The following is a 17,860-nucleotide window of genomic DNA, read 5'->3' on the forward strand; positions in this document are numbered from 1 at the left end:
ATCAGTCTGAAAGTGCTAAATAAATCCAAGATGCTATTATTACTATTGTTACTATTATTAATATCATCATCATCATCAACATCTTTTGCTACCTTGCTTAAAAGTCAAGGCTGGTTGTAATTACAATGGGAAGGCACTCTGCACATGCTTCAAATGTATCAACTATTGCATCTCATGATCCTGAGCACTGGGATTATAAACAAGTTCTGAAATTTCCCCCAAGAAAAAACAGACATTTCCCCTCAGGCAAAAAGGAGCAATTTTGCTCCCAACACTTGGAGCCAAATCTCAAAGACTCACAATAAAAGTTTGAAGAGTTTGCAAAAGAGCGAAAGGTTGACTCTCAAGCACTCAACACAATCTAAACAGGTCTGGTTCCCTGGCAGGACAGCGAAGTGGGGGCTGGGAGAAGCCCACGGAACCCCCTCATTTTCTACTTAGTGATGGCTTTGTCTGACAAGCGATCGTGTGGGCCGGCTTGAGGCTGGCTTTGGAGGCCTCTCATTATATAGCCTGTCATTACAAGAGTCTGCTGCAGGAGCCAGGTTAAACCCATCTAGCCGTCGGCCCTCTTCATCTCAGCGGGGGACCAGCCTGGGGATCCCCAAGTCAGTCTGCTGCAGGATTCCTGCACCTTTTCTCAATGGCACGGAAGGGAGAAATTTGGATACTGCAGCTTCTCCTCTTGCAACACGGCAATAGAGAGAGAAACTGCAACCCCCATAGCAACTGTCACCAACCTGGTGCTCTCCAGGTGGTTTTGAACTGCAATTCCCCGTCCAAAATGTCTGGAGGGCACCAGGTTGGCAAAGGCTGCCCTACAGTTTCCCTTTCTCTGCACCCGTTGAAAAGTCACAGGAGTCTCAACCCCGAAAGGCACTTTGGGTATGCTGTAATAGTTGTGCAAAAAAACCCAAACACCTTTTCCTTTTAGAAATGTATGACCTTTTTCATATGCTTTCCAAACTTTTCCAACAAGGACAGTTTAGCGAGGGTGCCGGGGCAAATTCAAGAGAGCAGATGTAAAGGCTTGGTCTACCTCATAAGGTTGTTGTGAGGGTAAAAACGTCTTAGATCTCCCTGTGCATTGCGCACTGAATCAGGACAAAGGCACATCTGGGCCAACAGTTTGCTTCCCATGGTGGCCAGCAAAGTCCCTCTGGGAAACCCACAAGCAGGGCAGGGCAGTGATGGGACTGGGAGAGAAAGAGGGAAGGAAGCCAGATTTGGCTGAACATCAGGAAAAACTTCCTGACTGTTAGAGCGGTGCGACAATGGAACCAATGACCTAGAGAGGTGGTAGGCGCTCCAGTCCTAGAGGCCTTCAAGAGGCAGCTGGACAGTTACCTATCAGGGATGCTTTCACTTGGATTCCTGCATTGAGCAGGGGTGCACTGGACGGCCTTATGGTCCCCTTCCAACTCTACTACACTCTGACTTTACACAGCACAGAGAGAGAGAGAGAGGTTTTCTAAAGTGCCTGAGAGCGACTTGAAGCCCAACAAGTTTTGGAAATACAGCCTTCCCCTTTGGGGGCAATCTGGGTCAGAAAGCTGGCTTCTGGGCTCTCAGGCGGCACTGGGGAGCTGATGGCCCTCCAGATGCTTCTGGGCCATGACTCCATCATCCCTGACCGCTAGCCAGGCTGGTGGGAATAGGAGGCCAGCACCAGGCTGGAGGGCGGCAGGTTCCCCATCCTTGCTGGAGGCAATGAGCTGCTTGGCCTGGAGGTACACAGAGGGCACCTTGTGAGGACGGTTGCTGGCAAGGGCCGCAGGGAAGGTGCTGCTGCCTTGCGCCACTCACTGGCCACGCTCCTGTTTGCTTTTCAGGGACACCTCAAAAGGATGACTCATTTCCATTTCCATTCCCAGGACTGGAAGAGGCCAGGAGAAAGTTGTCTCTGGACGCAACAGTTACCTCCCAAGCCTTCAGCCGTTTGTGATTTCGAGGGCAGCAGCCTCTCCTGCTGCCTGGGCTTATTACATGTAAAAATATTTGTTATTTGTCAAAGGTCCAGAAAACCGAGGTGCTGTTCAGAATACATAAGAGGGCTGGTCCAAATAGGCGAAATTACAACGGAATGACAACAAAGTAATGCAAAACTGGTGGACAAAACGGAGACCCAGCAGCCTACAAGGGATGGAAGCTAAGCCAAGTTGTCTATCCTTGACACCCACGGCCACCATCTTAAGAAGAACATAAGGAAAGCCCTGTAGCTGGACCAGGCCAAAGGGGCCCCTCTAGTCCAGCATCCTGGCCAGATGGAAGCCCACAAAAGCAGGGCCTGAGCGCCACAGCAGCAGCTCTGTCCCAACTTGGGTTCTCCGGTGACTGAGCTACCAGGCGGGGCACTTTCATTGTGGCTAGTTGCTCTCGATAGCCCTTGCCTCCATGTGTTTTTTATAGCCATTTTAAATCCATCCGAGTTGTTTGCCAGCTCAAGGCGTTTGGGTGCACAACGTGGAAAACCAGTAGAACAGACAGGATTTAAAGAGGGCCCAATCCACTGGGCTGTTCTCATTTAAACGAGAGCTCCGCAAGAGCATGACCACAGGCAAGCCTAACCATTGTCATCACCCATCCATAAGCGCAGATGCTCTGCCCTATTATACACACACACAGTCCAGCTGAGAGATCCGGGCAGGCTGCCATCTCTCTCTGGCAATCAGTCCCTGGGTTTTGATCTCAGTCTCTGGGGACCCCCTTTCTTCTCCAACACAAAAGCAGGAGTGGGTGGCATGGAAAAGGCACTGTGTCGCTCCGCTGAACCACGGCTTCCCCACCCTTGCCTCTTAAAGCTGAGCCCTTTGTCCCCTGAGCCCAGGGGAAGGGTGGAGTCACCCACTGACGCTGGGCACAAACCGGCCCCCTATTGTTACTTCTACAGACTGGGGGCCTGTCAGCTGAACTGCCCAAAACAACCAGCATGAAGGTTAGATTTCCATTCGGAAGACCTCTGCAGGTCTGAATAGTTGTCTGGGCTGGGGTGGGGGATGTCCTGGGCCCAGAAGACCTGGCTTAAGCAGAAGAGGAGAGGAATTAGAGGAGAGGCATAGCCAAGCAGAGACCAGAGCATGGGGGGGGGGAGGTAGCAGCTGAACCCTCCTGCAAATCATACAAGTCACATCTTAAGATTTGCCTGCAATTCACAGGAATCGGTCACCTGCCAGAGATATTCTTATGCAGGCTTGCAAACAGGCACTCACCTGAGGCGATTCAGAATTGCCTCCAGGGAACTGGGAACCAAAGTGTGGGCAAAGTTGGTTCTTTTGGGTCCATTTAGTGTCTAAACTGCTAGGACAGGCCACATGGAGGCAGCTAGGCTCGTAAAAAGAATGGCACACAAGTAACTTTTGTGGACTTTGGCAAGGCCGTCCTTCTACATCTCAGGCCAGCCTTTAGCAGTTTGGTACCCTCCAGATACTTTGGATTACAGTTCCCATCAGCTGCAGCCAGCACAGCCAAGAGGGCTCATGGGTGTTGTGGTCCAAATCATCTGGAGGGCACCAGGTTGGTGAAGGCTGTCAGGGTGCGAACTCAAGATCATACAATGCACATTAGTTACTCTTCCCCACCAAATAACTCAGAAGAAGAGTGGCCTTATTTCCCCTCCTTTCCAGTGGAGGAAAGTTCCAGCATCAGAACCTGAGGGCCAGAAATGGAGGGCCGAAGCTGCCCTCTTGGACACAGGCCCTCTCAGACCAAGACCATTAACAGCTCAGCGTACTCAAAAAACTTGTTGGTTGGTCTCACTCTGCCGCCCTGGCACATCTAGCAGGAGAAAATACTTCTTTACACATCACATGAGTTGTGACAGCGCATCATTCATTTGTGGAACTCACTGCCACAAGATTTGGTGATGGTCAGTGGCTATGGGGAGTGGCTAAAAGCAGGTGAGACAAGTTCATAGAGGAGGAAGAGAGTATTTGTGGTGAAAAGGAGCCTCCATGCTTGGAGGCAGTCTACCTGCAAATGGCAGTTGCTTAGGAGCACCAAGAAGAGAGGGTCACTGCTTTCAGGCCCTCCTTATGGGCTTCCAGGAGGCATCCGGTTGGCCACTCTGGGAAGGAAGCAGGAAGCTGAACTAGGTGGGCCTTTGGTCTAACCCAGTACGGCTCCTGTTGGGCTCTTGCAACATTTGCTCCAATACTGTGCACTGACGGCCACTCACTTTAAAATTGGGTTAGACAAACTGGATGGGGTCAGCAGTGGCTACACGATGGCTATGTTCTACCTTCATGGAGGCAGTTCACCTCTGAATAATAGTTGCTGGGAATCGCAGGTGGGAAGTGCTTTGACCCTCAGGTCCTGCATGGAGCGACCCCCAGGCATCAGGCTGGCCACTATGAGAACAGGATGCTGAACTAGATGGGCCACTGGCCTCATCCAGCAGGTCTCATCTGATGTTCTCATGCATACGTTGTCCCCGATAACTTAGCAGAACCCACAGATCCTGGGGCACTGTCTCTCTCATGGCGGAAACCCCCGTGGTGGGCTGTTTGCCTTCAGGTCCTCTTGTGGCTTCCAGAGGCAACTTCCCGGAGGTTATTTTGGGAACCAGAGGGCCAGACTGGGTGGTCTGATCCCGCAAAGCTCCTCCTGGGGTCCTATGCAGAGTGCTTAAACACACTGAAAAAAGGTACATGTGCCCACAGGCTCCCCAAGTGATCGGAAACCCCACATCTGACAGGGTCCCTGGTTGCATGTTTGGAACTTACGTGCACGCAGCAAGTTCCATGTATATCCTTGTGTGGAGGTTAGTTACACGTCTATGTTAAAACACCCCAGAACCCCCTTGATCCTCACCCCCCACCCACACCAAGATGGCAACCCTTCGGTAGTGCAAAGCTGAAGTTCTTAAAACTGCAAAATCCCTCAGGACAGAAGGTAAAATAGAGAGGAGGAAGCAGTTATGTTTGGCTTACATTGTTGTTGTTGTGATGTGCCTTCAAGTCAATTACGACTTATGGCGACCCTATGAATCAGCGACCTCCAAGAGCATCTGTCATGGACCACCCTGTTCAGATCCTGTAAGTTCAGGTCTGTGGCTTCCTTTATGGAGTCAATCCATCTCTTGTTTGGCCTTCCTCTTTTTCTGCTCCCTTCTGTTTCACCCAGCATTATTGTCTTTTCTAGTGAATCATGTCTTCTCATGATGTGTCCAAAGTAGGATAACCTCAGTTTCATCATTTTAGCTTCTAGTGACAGTTCTGGTTTAATTTGTTCTAACACCCAAGTATTTGTCTTTTTTGCAGTCCATGGTATGCAACATAAAATGGCTTACATACAATATTAAATACTGCAGTGTGGAATTTTATTTCTTTTAAATACTTTTCACTCCCAATCTTTGCCCTGGGACCTCTGAGCACCCCTTGTCTAGTTTTAACCCCTAAGCCCCTGGATCTTAATCATCCTAAGTCCTTCTGACTCGTGTGTGATGACAGGAGCCTTTGCTTGCAGGAGAAGACCAGGCTCAATTCTCCCCCTATCTTAGGTTTTCAGAGAGCCTTGGAGCTGTGAGGAGGATGAAAAATCAGGAAAAGAATATTTGTCTGCGAGAAACAGGAGATTTGGGGGCCAATTGGTGGGGGGAGGGGGGAGAGCCTTTATCTGTAATTTCCTCTTTGCCTGCAGTACCAGGAGAGGAGAGGCGGGCAATGGGTGGTGGATTTGTGGGGCCATTACGACAGTGGCAGGCGGCACCAAGCCATGGGACCCAATCCACAGGAAACCCTTCTGCACAGGCCTGCGCAGGGAAATGTCCCACAAGAGCATGCCATGTGTGAACTAGAAGACAGGGAGGACCTGCGTCCTCAGCCCTTGCTCCATCTTCGCTTCTGCCTTAATGAGTACCCAAAGAGAACAGGCGCCAGGCTGCAACCTGTGCCCCCCTCCATCGCCAAACAGAGCGTGGTGTGTCCAGTGGCAATTGGGGGTAGGGTTGAGGCTGGGGGGGGCAGAGGGTACAAGGCTACAAGCCTCCGCACACTTACGTGACAGTAAGCTCCATCGAGACAGCCAGTGTGGCCTAGTGGTTGGTTGGACTACGACCTGGGAGACCAGGCTTCGAATCCCCACACAGCCATGAAGCTCACTGGGTGACCTTGGGCCACTCACTGCCTCTCAGCCTCCGAGGGAGGCAAAGGTAAACCACCTCTGAATACCGCTTACCACAAAAACCCTATTCGTAGGGTCGCCATAAGTCGGGATTGACTTGAAGGCAGTCCATTTCCATTTCAAGCTCCATTGAGCTCCCTGGGACTTACATCTGACTAGACTTATGCAGGATTGCTTGGCAAATCCCATCGACACCTCTCTTTCTGGGGTAGCCTGATGCCAGAGAGGGCAGGCTCTCGCCCTTTAGTTAAGTAATAGAAGGCATTTCCACTGGTGTAGAGGCCCCGATCTTTTGCACCTAGCCATCCTCATCCTTCCTCACACACCTATCCATAGGAAATATTAGCATTCTTTTGTCGCACGGTAGACTCCACACAAAGAGTTCTCTCTCTTTCTCTCAGTGGTGTATCATTAATATAACATTAGCAATTGAAACAGAGTATTGGGAATGTGGCAGAAGCCGAGGGATTCAGACTCATTGGACGACGAAGAGGTTGAGGCCAACAGCATTTTCTGGGGATGCCTCCCAATCTTGCTGACAGCGGATTCCTGACTCTGCAGGCCCCTCCTCAGTTTTGACTGGTGAAAAGAGGAACTGAGCCCTCAAGAGAGCATCTCCGGGGGCCAAGAGGGTTTGTGGCTATTGTTCTAGTGTCAGTCTGCTTTGTGTGGCACATTTCTGGGAACTTGTGATGTATTCTCGAGAATTTGAGAAGTCACTTTTTCCCAATTGGCAGAAAACATACTCCCTCACTTTGCCTGCAGTTTCTCCTCTTTCGTTTCTAGAGTGACTGAGATGCCTTCCTTCCAGTTTCATTGTACCTCCTAGTGCACAATTGCATATTGCTCTTGGTGAGAGCGTGCTCTCATTTTGCACATCTTACAGTTGCCAGCAAACTAAGTATTGTAATGAGATTGGGATTACACTAAATGGGTCTGGGGGCTCTCCATCCACCCAACCCAATTATGTGACTCTGGTTGTAAAAAAAAGTCTGCTAAAGAGGTCAAACCAGGTGGACAACCTTAGCCTGGCACATTCCCCCCCCTTTTGTTTTGAAAAAGTGGAATTTTGGATAACTAAAGAGGTGGCCAAGTACAGGTGATGTGTTGCCACAGGTACTAAATAACTGGAGATCCTGCTAAAGGGAATCATGTCTTTCTTCTGTCTCTCCTCTAGCTGAAGGTGAAGTCATCAAGGTGTCTGGGCGTGAAAGAGAACCACAGACTAACAGCCTTGAAAATGGCTCAATATTATTATTATTATTATAATATCATCATCATCATCATCATTAGAATTTATATTCCACCCTTCCTCCCAAAGGAGCCCAAGAGACAAACTGGCTCTCTGCAAGCACCCAAAAGCAATGGTGTTGGTGCCCGCAGAATCTCTTGAGAGTGTCGTTGCAAACTTCAGGCTCATGTTCAGCCTGCACAGGTGTATAAATACAGAAACCCAATCAGTCTCCAGAACCCTTCATTCCAAGAAAACAAAAACCGAGGTACGTGCTGGGACCCCTCAAACATCTCATCTCTCGGAGACTGGGGTGCTATCTTGGCCAGAACGGGCCTGGGCGTGGAAACGAAATGGCCTTGAAGACATTGCCACGTTCCAGAGATGTCTCTCGCTAGTGGACATTTCACAACCTCTGCTTCTCCCCCCCCTCCCATTTTTTCCTATCGTGTTCATTTCTTCTTTACGGTTTAATTTTTTTTTAAATTATTGGTGCTTTTTACACACTGAAACCCACACATTATTGATGGGCTCCAACAACTTGATCTAATTCAACATGACAATAACGCATGTGTTGACTTACAGGCCAAGATAAACAAGGGTCAAGCCTCAGAGGGGAATGCAAATTTTGATTGATGGGGGAATGAAGGGAGGAAAAGGAGAGAAGAAAGAAGCCAAAACAAGGAATGGGACCACTTGAGTTTCTTTTAGCGGAGGCAGGTGAGGGAGAGATTGGGTCAAAGGCATCAAAAAAAGCATCACTGAATTTGGGGGAGGGGTTTGAAGAGAGATACTCTTTAAGGCTGGAGGCCCCGAGATTGGGGGGCACTAGTGTCCATTTTTTTGTTCAGTTTTATTGGTTTTGGGGGGGAGAGTATTGGGGTATTTTGCTTGCTTTTTGGAGGGGTGTTCTGAGCATTCTTCTGTGAAATGGGTAGTTTGTGGCACCCATGACAACTTATTAGATTTCTAAGTCTACCCCCAGGCCTAAAACAGTTGGGGACCCCTGCTTTAAGCAATTGAAAACACTAGTGTGCCTCTGTTTCCCCTCTCCACAACTTTGCTTTCCTAAAGCGCAAGCCTCACCTGTACTGGAACGGTTTTTCAATTTTTCTGAAAAGATGTTTTATTTGGAATACTGTGTACAGTTCTGGTCGCCTCATCTCAAAAAGGATATTATAGAGTTGGAAAAGGTTCAGAAGAGGGCAACCAGAATGATCAAGGGGATGGAGCGACTCCCTTACGAGGAAAGGTTGCAGCATTTGGGGCTTTTTAGTTTAGAGAAAAGGCGGGTCAGAGGAGACATGATAGAAGTGTATAAAATTATGCATGGCATTGAGAAAGTGGATAGAGAAAAGTTCTTCTCCCTCTCTCATAATACTAGAACTCGTGGACATTCAAAGAAGCTGAATGTTGGAAGATTCAGGACAGACAAAAGGAAGTACTTCTTTACTCAGCGCATAGTTAAACTATGGAATTTGCTCCCACAAGATGCAGTAATGGCCACCAGCTTGGACGGCTTTAAAAGAAGATTAGACAAATTCATGGAGGACAGGGCTATCAATGGCTACTAGCCGTGATGGCTGTGCTCTGCCACCCTAGTCAGTGCGTTCAAATTCTGCCTGCTTGGCTCCTCATTGGTCCTTTGTGGGGGAATTTGTGGGGGAGTTTTTGTGCCGCCTGCGATTCCCGCTGCAGAGCTGATAAGAGCTGAGAAACACACAGAGTTAACAGCAGCCCAGAGCTAATCTGCTGTTTGCAACCAAGCCTCCACCCCATGTTACTATAGAAAGCAATCGAGAAAATAGCTGGAGACAGAAATGGCCAGATTGGAGGCGATTCCCTCAGTTCAGCCTCTTCCTCTGGGTGGAGGCCTACGGCACCACGAGCGACAGAGGACGACATCAGAAGCAGGCAAGCTGAGCCCTGCGGTCAAATCGCAGCATCAAAACACACGCAGAGAGGCAATCTCTATGTATTTCCAGCCTGGCAAGCCTCCACTGCAGCTCTCTGGGTTGCAGGGCTGAGCCGTTGTGGTGCAGTTAATAATGTTCTGGACTGGCTACCCGTCCCCAGGCTGGCAGCTGCTAGGTTTTGCAGGAGGCAAAACCACAGCGGAGAATATGGTAAATACTGATGAGAGATCCTTCACTCGAGCAACCCCCCCCCCTTGCCCCCTGCAAAATGGCCAGCCACACAACTCTTAGCTACTGGCCTGGGAATCAATGTCCCCAGGCAGGAGCAGTTCTGTTTGAGAACAGAGAGCCTACGGAGGGTGGGGCTGTTAATCCAAAGTTTCCAAAATCAGGAGGCCTGCAGGACAGCAGTGCCTCTTTTGAGAAATGCAGATGGTGACTCTTCCTACTTGTCCTCAGCTTTGCCATCCTTGTGTCCCGCTTGTCTCATCCATCCTTCAACCTCTGCCCAACCTGCCTGTGCGATGGCCCAGCCAACAGCGTTTGCAACTTCCCATTCAAACAGCCCCACCTGATCAGGCCAAAGCCTCATGCTTCTCAACCTGTATTTCATGGGGGGCAACGGTCCTCCTGTGCCTTCCAACAACTGGGATCCAGAGGTACACTGCCTCTGAATATGGAAGATCCACATAGCCATCATGATTAATGGTCATGGACGGCCCATCTGCTCCTCCATGAATTTGTCTCATCCCCTTTCAAAGCCATCTAGGCCAGCAGCCATTGCGACATCTTGAGGCACAGAGCTCCAAACCTTGTTCATCATTTTGCTTGTTTATATCCAGACATAGGTTGTCACAGCAAACGTGCAACAGCCCTGCATGGTTCCCAGATAGCAGAGGCCCAGCAGAGAGATCAGCAGCTTACCCAAGGACACCAGTCAGTTTGTGGCCAAGGTCACGCTCTTGGCCACTCTCTCATGTCCATTCAAAAGTTCGGGTTGCAACAGACACCACCCAGAGTCTGGATTTTCCTTGGCCTCTTCTTGGCCAGTAAGGGATGGGAAGGGCCGCATCTCAGTGGTCTGACCAAAGCTCCACGGCACCTGCCTACTCTGGAGGGACACCATGATTGGAGCTTTGGTCCTGGGCAGAGTTCTCCTGCTAGGCCCCATAGGCAGGAGGGCCAGCCTGCTGAGGTGACGCACAAGGGACTGATTCAGTCTTGGCCTCTTTCCGTGCCTCTCCTCACCCACTACCCCCCTCCTGCATCCTGTTTACTTAAGCCGTTTGTAGAATTTCACAGGTTTGGGGATTAACGGGTGGCACCCTGAAACCCAGCCAGGAGTCTGCACAGAGCCAGGCTCTGTTCTCCTGCTCAGGACAGAAGCAGGGGGAAAGAGGTGATGGTCCAGACCAAACAAGGGGGCTCTGCCAAGGAGGCTGCCACCGGCAAAAAGGCTGGCAGGACTGGCTTCAGGATCTGGATAAGAGAAGCCACCAGACAGATCCTTCGTGAGGCTCTACCGCACCTCTGCATGAATCACTGGCCCGACGGCCTTCCGGGCTGCTTCTATTGAGGGCAGGGGTGGGTGGCTTACCCCACCACTTCTCTTCACCTGACTCATTCCATCACACCCAACGTGGAGAATCAGCTGCTCTCAGAGAAGGCTGCCCAAGTGTGTGCTGGAGGTGGTCAAACAGAAAGTGCTTCTACTTAATTTTGCAAAGCAAGGAGTGCGCATGTGTGAACACACACAGGAAGCCACTTCATCCTCGGTGTGACTGCTGGTCTCTTGAGCCCTTTGTGACAGGCATACCTCTCCTGAACTTCGAAGCTCAGAAGTCTGTCTCATCTGCACTTTTTAACTAAAGGTGCGAACTTGGAACTTTCTGCATGCATACCTAGTGCTCAGCCACTGAGCTACAGCCCACAGCAGTCTTCGCCAACCGAGTGCCCTCCAGATGTTTTGGACTACAACTCCAATGGTAGTCCAAGAGCTCTGAAAGGTGGCAGGTTGGCATAGGCTGATCCACATGTTTCCTACACAGAGATGAGGAACAGGTTCAGAGGAGGGCAAAAGGATGATCAGGGGACTGGAAACCAAGTCCTATGAGGGGAGACTGAAAGAACTGGGCATGTTTAGCCTGGAGAAGAGAAGACTGAGGGGAGATATGATAGCACTCTTCAAGTACATGAAAGGTTGTCACACAGAGGAGGGCTGGGATCTCTTCTCGATCGTCCCAGAGTGCAGGAGATGGAATAATGGGCTCAAGTTGCAGGAAGCCAGATTTCGACTGGACATCAAGAAAAACTTCCCAACTGTTAGAGCCATACGACAATGGAACCAATGACCTAGAGAGGTAGTGGGCTCTCTGACACTGGAGGCCTTCAAGAGGCACCTGGACAGCCATCTGTCGGGAATGTTTTGATTTAGATTCCTGCATTGCGCAGGGGGTTGGACTTGATAGCCTTATAGGCCCCTTCCAACTCTACTATTCTATGATCTTCTCTGCAGAGAAAAGAGTTAATACGTGAAATGTGGTGAGAGATTTCAGAGGCAAAAGTGGCCTAGAGGAAAAAGCAATTTAACGTGGGAAACATTAAGGGGAATACAAAACAGCCTTTCATTGAACTTACCTCAAAAGCGAATATACAGCTCAGTGAGATAGAGTTTACTTATTATGGCGCCAGCCACCCTTAATCCTTGTTCAAACTCCAAGGAATGCAATAAAATTGGTGAGTAAATTCCAGGTACTCTGTGACCCTTTTCTAAGCACTCTTGAAAGCTCCTAGCCCAAAGCGCTGCCTGCCTCCATGTATACACTGAACTTGGAACTCAGGGATTTGGGTTCAAGTCCTGACATTTTGGAATTCACAATGCAGACTTTTCATTTATTTTTATTCAACAAAATTTATATACTACTTGATTGTAAAAAAATCATCTAAGTGGTTTACAAAACACATTAAAATTGGGCTCTTACTGGGAGGAAGGGTGGGATATTAATTTTAATAAATAAATGAATACATAAATAAATTAAAAATTATCAATAAAACAGTTAAAACAAGTAATTAAAACAAATCTTAAAACAACTAAAACAGCAACAGACTAAAAAGATAAAAACACATCAACATCTATGTGTCTGGCTAACCCTAAAATGTCTATTGCTTAAACAAAAAAGTTTTAAGTAGGTACCGAAAAAAATACAGCAAAGGTCAACAGGCAGGGAGTTCCAAAGCGTAGGTGCTGCCACACTAAAAAAGAATGATTTCTTACAAGTGCAGGATATTATGCAGCACCTGTAATAGGACCTATTCCACTTACATGAGTTTGTCTCTTTCACAGACTCAGTTCCTCACCTGTAAAATGGGAATAACTGTGCCCTGCCTCCGGGGCTGTGGTGACAGGTACGAGATTAAATCTAGTTTTAAGCACTTAAGGACAGGATTCTACATATGTGAAAATGTGTCAAGAGTTGATGAGTGAATCTGTCCATTTTGATTTCTAATTTTCCCCACTCTTAAGTTCAGTTCTCCACCTCAGTTTGGGATTTTTTTTAAAAAGCCCTCCAAAATTCCCCAGCATTTTAATGCAAATTTCTCCTAATGAACACATTTTCGTATGCATTTTTGCCAAAAGATGCACATTTTTGGAAGCTAACATAATGCATTCTTGTATGTTATTTTCACCCATATTATTTTTGTGATGTTATTTTATGCACATTTTACGCTAATATATGCATTTTTGTACATATTCTTTTGCTGAAGAACTGCATTGCAAACTTTGGAGGCATGTGAATTTCAAAGGACGGCTGTGTTTCAGTTAGTAATTGTTTCGGAAAGTGAGGTTCTCCTTTAAATGCAAACCAATTTGAATTTCTCCCCCCTTCCTTATCAAGAAAGACTGGAATGCCCCCTCCAACAGCCGTCAGGTTTGGTATGTTCTGTTTTCTGAATGTCCTTGTTTGATGTGCATAACACAGGCCAGAAGCCATCAACAAGGGGGCACTCTCTGCACTTTTCCCCTGCTTAAAAACAAGCAAGGCTGCTAAACCTGGCCCAGACTAAAGCCATGCTCTTGCAAGTTCAGGCACCCAAACCTGTCTGAAAACTTCAAAGATTCACCAGTATGGGAGGGATTTCACATCATCCAGCTATTACTTCTGGTGCTTAACGCAGGAAGGAGAGTCTCAGATGAACGTCAGCAAAAAGGTCTCCCATCGGCAAATATTAATTAGCAACGATACTAACAACCTCTTTACATACTATATAGCACTGTGTGTGTGTCTGTGTTCAAAGCACTTGCCTGGCAGCAACCACAAAACAGCCTTGTAAGGTAGGCTGACATTATGATCCTCATTACACATTGGGAGCGGGGGATGAGGTGGAGAGAACAGCTTCTGCAAGGTCATCTCCTGAGTTGGGGAAGGGCCTCAGCTCAATATTAGAGAACCTGCTTTGCACGCAGAAGGTCCTAAATTCAATCCTCAACGGCATCTCTGGGTAGGGCTGGGAGAGACCCATCTGAAACCCTAGAGAGTTGCTGCCAGCCAGTGTGGCCAACAGCTAGCTAGGTGGATCCGTGGCCTCTGCATAAGGCAGCTGTTGAGATCTGAACTGGAGGCCTCCCGATTTGCTGCTTGCACTCTTGGCCACACCAGCTGTAGCGAAAAGCCCTGGGAGAGCTCACCACCGGCTGGGCAACACCATTCAGACCAGACCTGGCAGCAAAGCTCAAGGCCGGCTCTCTCCCGCCCCTGCAGCAGAGTGTCTCCCAGCCCAGGTCCTTGAGATTCCTCAAGGGGAGATGCTGGATTGGACCTGAGGCTCCTGGCACGCAAGAGACACACTTGGCCACGTGAGAGACCACCCTTCTACAATGAACCTAGTTGACCTGGGCCACCCGGGCCCCAATGCCACTTCCACCCCAGCCAGGGTCCCGAAGGGTCCCCCTCCCCTTCCCAAATCTTGTGCTTACCTCAGTGCCAGGAGTCTGACCCCATCCACCAAACAGACTGAGATGTAACAAGGAACTCCGCAGAGGTGCTTCCTTGCCTCAGTCTCTGTGCAACCAAAATCTCATCCCCGACGGCCTGGACACCCCACACCGGCAAGGCAAATGCCACCCAAGCCAGCGTTGTGCTAGTTGTTCTGCTGTTGCCAAATCAACGTTACTCCTGAAAATGTTATTTCAAGGAACCAGGAAGCCATCCAAATTGGGGAAGTGAATGGGCGGGGGGGATCTGCGTCAGCATTCACCACGGCGGCCTTCATAAATCACAGCACTTTGGTGCAACCTCCTCCGTAAGCAGCGTTGACTCCACCTGCAAATGGAATCATGTGTGGCAACTTAGGAAACTCCAGACCACTTCTGGCTTCTCTGGGGGCATGCAGGAACACACCGAGTCAGGCGCCACCCACCCCTGGTGTGTCCTCGAGGAAAGCTGCTGCTTTCATCACAAAGCCACCCTGCAGCCAAAGTCCCACACCCAAGGATGCTGCAGGTTCCGCTAGCAAGTCTCCCTTCCTTCTACCACCTTAATAAATTATTAAACTGATATTAAACTACCTCATGGCAAAAAAATAGTAATAATATTTTTTTTAAATCCCACATATTTTGACATGTTTGTGTTGATCTTAAGGGAAAGCAAAGAGACAAGCTGAAGTATGCAGGCTTTGGGATCAAAAGCACACAGCTTTTTTTCCTTTTTCAGGTTTGAAAAAGCCACAACACTACGCACGCTTAGTCAGAAGTAAATCCCCACGCGGGTTTATTCCCAAACAAGCATGAAGAGGATTGCAGCCTAAGGTGTGAAAGGGACAAGGGATGAAAGCACACCAACTTCTTCTATAAAAACAAAAAAAACCACACTGAGCTTGCAACTGCATCACCACACACCTAGAAGCCACAAAAGGCAGAAGCAGTCACAGTTTGGATGTGCTGAAGCCCCAAACGAGCTTCTCTACATAAGCCAGTCTTTCATTCTTCCATATCCATATATTCAGTGAAAAAAGCACACTGTCCAGAATAGCACAGACATCACTATAATTAAGCAGCAGATCTCTCCATTTTGCTTGCCCTTTTGTGCAGGCTGGGAAAAGCTGATCTGGGGCAATTGCCCTAGGAGGAAGGGTTAGGCACAGAGGACGAGAGGGATCCGCTTTAGATACTGAGTCGGATCATTGATCCATGTAGCTCAATACTGTCTACACTGACTGGCAGGGGCTCTCCAGGATTTCAGGCAGGAGTCGCTCCCAGCCCTACCTAGAGATGCCGCCATTGGGGATTCAACCTGGGCCCTTCTGCACGCAAGACGGGTGCTCTACCCACTGAGCCATGGCCCTCCCCTTACAATGTAGCTTTGAAAAAAGGTGGGTAAGGAGGGAGCATCCAATGAAGCTGAATCTTGGAAGATTCAGGACAGACATAAGGAAGGCCTTCTTCAGGGTGGCCCCAGAGTAAATGATGGAGTTTGCTACTACCACAAGAGGTGACACGCAGTGGTCACCCACTTGGATGGGTTTCCAAGGCAGGCAGACAAATTCGTTAAAAGATTAAGACCATCAAGAGCTACTAGTCATGATGGCTACCTACGACCTCCAGCATCAGAGGCCCCTTGAGGCCCAGTGGCTGGGGCACCCAAAGGGCAGAGGGGCGGCTGTGCTGGCGCCCTGCCTGGGAAAGTCCCAGAAGCACCTGATTGGCTAGAGTGGGAAGCCAAGGCCAAAGGAGGCAGGCCCTGGTCCGGGCAGGCAGGACTCTTCGCGGGATTCCCGTGTCCAGGGAGATGTGCTAGAGAAGGGTGCGAGCATAAAGACCCTCAGAAGAGTGGGGAGGGGGCGGATCAGAGGAAGGGCCCATCAGGTCCAGCACCGAGTCAGCTTCCCCCCAACAGGGGCAAACCAGATGTTTCCTGGAAACCCACAAGCCGCGGGTCAGGAAGGCAACAGCTCCCCACTGTGCCCCCCCTACAGAGGGGCAGCCATCAGCCCCCTTGTCCTCCGCGCTCCCCCTTGAAAGCCATCTGAGTCGGCGGCGGAGTTCCATTCAGGGCGAAGGCGTCCTTTTGAGAAGTGGCCTCTGAGCACGTGCAGAGGGAAAGTCCCTCACCACCGCTCCGCCAGAGTCTCGAAGGGAAGCTTTGCGCCTGGGGATCGGGCCCTCCCTCCTCCTCCGCCTCCTCCCGCAACCCGAAAAGGCTTGGCCGGCTGGATCGAGACTCGGGGCGGTGCCGGACACCCACCCCTCCCATAGGCGCCTACCTTTGCTAAAGCAAGAGGCATGACTCCCCCCGCAGAGAAGACTGAGGGTACCGATCCGCACCGCCCAGGAGGAGGAGCCGCCGCCGGGTCTGCTCCCCGCCCCCTATCCCAGGCGCCCGGCCGCCGGCCCCGCTGGCCTTCCGCCCCCTGCCCCAGCCTGCCCACCGGAGGGCGATCCGCCCCCGCCCCGATCCAGAAGGCACCTCCTTGTTTCTGCGTCCCACGTGAGCTTGGCGGAGCGGGGGAGGGGCGCAGGACGCCTGGGTTCTCCCCCCGCCCTCTTGACCCTCGAGGGAGCGGGCAGGCGCCCTCGGGAGGAAGGCCGGAGATCGGTTGAGCCCCGAGGGAGTTACTTCGGAGTAAAGCCGGCGGCTTAAGCCTGGGCTGCCAGGGTCGGAGAATGCGAGCGCCGTCCTACTCGGAAGTAAGGCGCACCGAGTCCCGCGGGGGCCGAGTAAGCGCGCGCGGGATTGCAGTCGCCCCGGTTGCAGGGGTTAACAAGCGGGCTCCTCCTCTCTTTCCAGCCGGCCCGCTGCGGCTTGCTGTGCGGAGTCTGCAAACTTCCCGGCTTCACGGGACGCCTCGTCAGGAAGAAGAAAAGAAGCCGAGGCACATCGGACGCCGCCTTATTGGTCCATCCGGCTCAGCATCGCTCGCACTGACTGGCAGCGCTTCTCCAGGGGTTCAGACAGGGAGGCTTTCCCTACCTGGAGGTGCCGCCGGGATGTGACCCGGACACCTGCAGTGGTTGCCGCCGCCGCCGCCCCCTTTACCCGAGGATGAGGCCAGCGGCAGCCTTGCCCTTCTCCTCCTTCAGCCCCACTGCTCTGATTAAAGCAGGGGTGGGGGACCTCAGGCCCTGGGGCCAAATGCAACCCTCCTGACCTCTGTATCCGACCCCCCTGCCCAAATTCTCCCTAGATCCCACCCCTCACTGGCCCTGCCTTGCACCCTCCTTTTGCCTGGCTGGGAAATGGCCTTGTTGAACTCCAGGAAAGCCTCTGGTTTGTCTGGGTGGAGGACTGAGCGACAGTAGGGCAGTGGCAAATTCAGCAGTGCAGGGTCCCATCACGCTAGTTACAGCTGCCACCACCTCCCCCCCTTTATTGCTGCTGGGTTGAGCATGAGATCCTTGTTAATGCCCTCTCCCACATCAAAGACATCCCTAGGAGCCAATCAGCATGAAAGAGGAGAGGGTGAGCTACTGAAAAGAGTCTTCTCAGTGGCTGACTCACCTCCTTTCACTCTGATTGGCTACAATCAGCAGGAAAGGACAAGGAATTGGATATGTTTTTTATTGTACCTTGTGCATTCTATTGTAAACCGCTTTGAG

General features: G+C 50.4%; 1 protein-coding gene across 3 annotated transcripts in view; it reads right to left on the minus strand.

Annotated features, from left to right (window-relative positions):
- The window catches only part of TRPV4 (transient receptor potential cation channel subfamily V member 4), a 41,684-nt gene extending 25,040 nt beyond the window's left edge, over window positions 1-16,644 (minus strand). Inside the window, exons 1-2 of one of the 3 annotated variants that reach the window (XM_061602771.1) lie at window positions 16,528-16,641; window positions 14,243-14,588 (exon numbers count right to left, since the gene is read on the minus strand). The gene's annotated coding sequence lies outside the window, so the exon portion shown is untranslated. Of the gene's footprint in view, window positions 1-14,242; window positions 14,589-16,527 lie in introns of all 3 variants that reach the window. The other 2 variants (XM_061602773.1, XM_061602772.1) reach the window with 2 other exon arrangements.
- Between the last annotated feature and the right edge of the window lie 1,216 nt (window positions 16,645-17,860).

Source organism: Rhineura floridana, chromosome 19 (genome assembly GCF_030035675.1).
Source record: "Rhineura floridana isolate rRhiFlo1 chromosome 19, rRhiFlo1.hap2, whole genome shotgun sequence".
NCBI classification, from domain to species: Eukaryota; Metazoa; Chordata; class Lepidosauria; order Squamata; family Rhineuridae; genus Rhineura; species Rhineura floridana.